Genomic DNA, 2,500 nt, shown 5'->3' on the forward strand with positions numbered 1-2,500 from the left:
GGGCGGCGCGCCGCGCGCCATCTGACATATCTTTTTAAAGAGCACCTCCCCAGCCCTGCTCTTTAAAGAGGCACGAGGAGCGTATTTGGCGCTCAGGAACTCAGGGACCCAGCAGTTAAAAACATAAGAGACGCCAATGTTGGATCAGGCCAAAGGCCCATCCAGTCCAACACTCTGTATCACACAGTGGCCAGAAATACCAGTGCCATCAGGAGGTCCACGGTCCACCAGTGGGGCCAGGACATTAGAAGCCCTCCCAGACCCCCCCCCCCCAAGCACCAAGATGACAGAGCATCACTTGCCCCAGAGCCCCTATCTATACCTTGTGGCTAATAGCCACTGATGGACCTCTGCTCCATATGCTTATCTAATTCCCTTTTGAAGCCGTCCATGCTTGTAGCCGCCACCACTTCCTGTGGCAGTGAATTCCATGTGTTAATCTCTCTTTGGGTGAAGAAGTACTTCCTTTTATCCGTTCTAATCAGAACGCTCAGCAATTTCATGGAGTGCCCACGAGTTCTTGTCTTGTGAGAAAGGGAGAAAAATACCTCTTTCTCTACCTGCTCTTTCCCATGCATAATCTTCTAAACCTCAATCATGTCACCCCTCAGTTGTCGTTTCTCCAAGCTAAAGAGCCCTAAGTGCTTTAACCTTTCCTCATAGGGAAAGTGTTCCAACCCTTTTATTATTCGAGTTGCCCTTTTATGCACTTTTTCCAAAGCTATAATATCCTTTTTACGGTGTGTTGACCAGAACTGCACACAGTATTCCAAATGAGGTCGCACCATTGATTTATATAGGGGCATTATGATATTGGCTGATCTGTTTTCAATACCCTTCCTAATAATCCACAGCATAGCATTGGCCTTCTTTATTGCAGTCACACACTGTCTCAACATTTTCAGTGAGGTTTCTACAACAACGCCAAGATCTCTCTCTTGATCAGTCTCTGCCAGTTCAGACCCCATCAATGTGTATTTATATTTAGGATTTTTGTCTCCAATGTGCATCACCTTGCACTTGGCCACATTGAACCCCATTTGCCATGTTGACGCCCACTTGCCTATCCTTGACAGATCCCTTTGGATCTATCTCAGCTTAGAGGGAACACTGGTGCACAGTACTGCAAATGAGGCCAAACCATAGATCTATACAGGGGCATTACAATACTGGCCGTTTGGATTCTCAGCCCCTCTCCTAATAATGCCTGGCTGCAGGCAGAGAGGGAAAGGGCTTCTCCAAGGTCAAGCAGATATGCTTACAGAAGCCCTAACAGGGGCATGCATGCAATGGTACCTCCAGTTTCTGAGACCCCTAAGATAAGTAGCCTTATCTCGTAGAGGACACCTGTAACATGGGCAGGAGGAGAGAGACCAGGAAGCTGGGTCAGCCTGACCCACAACCATCCTATGGGGTGTGGTTAGGAAGAAAGGTATAAGAAGGGCAGCCTGGTTTAAGTTCCTTTGACACCTCTTCACCCATAACTTTCACGGAAGTTTACAGCTGCCAACACTGGTGGGAGGGGATATACACTACCTTTCTCATCTTCAAGGTAATTTAGCAACATAAAGCTAAAGAATTCAGGAACTCATCACTTAACACACAAACATTCCATTAAAACCAAACTCTATGAACAGTTTTCAAAACAGTTCCCAGGGGAGCAAACAGAAATGTTCCCATTTAAGTCAGAGAGAGTTTTTTCAACTGGAGCCAGAAGTTTAGAGTGGCCTTCCACACATTCTCTGGAGGCTGATCCCAGAGCGTCAAAAGTACCCACCATTGAAAAGGTAAAGGTAAAGCGATGTAGGGTCATTGTTCTATCCTTCCACACCTGCTATTTGAAGAGTCATTGTTGATCAAACTTTGGGTCTTGTTATAGGGCCACCCTAACTCCGATTCCTGGACTCCCAGGCAATTTAGACTATTTTATTCCCAAAGATTATTTCAAATCGGTTGCTACAAGAGGCGCCATGGCTTAGTTGGTGAAAGCGCCTGTCTAGTAAACAGGAGATCCTGGGTTCGAATCCCAGTGGTGCCTTTTTTTTTTTTTGAGGTCCCCAAATTAGACGAGAGGAAAAGTTTGTTTTCTAAAAGGAACCAAACTTTTTTTTTCATATTCAAAACGGGGTTATTTTAAAAGAATAAGAATTAACACAGAAATATACAGAAACTGCCATAAATATTAAAGGAAGGCTTTGAAACGCATCACTCTTTGGAAGGACAGATATAATTAATCTGTGACTTTAAAAACTGCTGCTGCAGTGTAATTTAGATTTTTTTTAAAAAAAATGATTGTATGAAATGTCTTCTTACACCACTGAGTGATACAGCATCGGAAAAAATATATATTTTTCTATAAATGCAAGTCTTTAAATAGCAAGAGACCTTTCCCAAAGGCAACGTGGACAAGGCAATTTCTAACGGGGGTTCCATGGTGTAATGGTTAGCACTCTGGACTCTGAATCCAGCGATCCGAGTTCAAATCTCGGTGGAACCTAAA

The 2,500-nt window shown here is 44.2% G+C and overlaps 2 non-coding genes across 2 annotated transcripts; both read left to right on the forward strand.

The window, feature by feature from the left end:
- The first annotated feature begins 1,964 nt into the window (after positions 1-1,964).
- TRNAT-AGU lies at positions 1,965-2,038 on the forward strand. The gene has a single exon. It is a non-coding gene; the product is annotated as a tRNA-Thr (tRNA).
- Positions 2,039-2,425: 387 nt separating this feature from the next.
- On the forward strand, positions 2,426-2,497 carry TRNAQ-CUG. Its single transcript has one exon. It is a non-coding gene; the product is annotated as a tRNA-Gln (tRNA).
- Positions 2,498-2,500: the final 3 nt, after the last annotated feature.

This window comes from Gekko japonicus, unplaced genomic scaffold (genome assembly GCF_001447785.1).
Source record: "Gekko japonicus isolate JY-2015 unplaced genomic scaffold, Gekko_japonicus_V1.1 scaffold441, whole genome shotgun sequence".
Classification (NCBI taxonomy): domain Eukaryota; kingdom Metazoa; phylum Chordata; class Lepidosauria; order Squamata; family Gekkonidae; genus Gekko; species Gekko japonicus.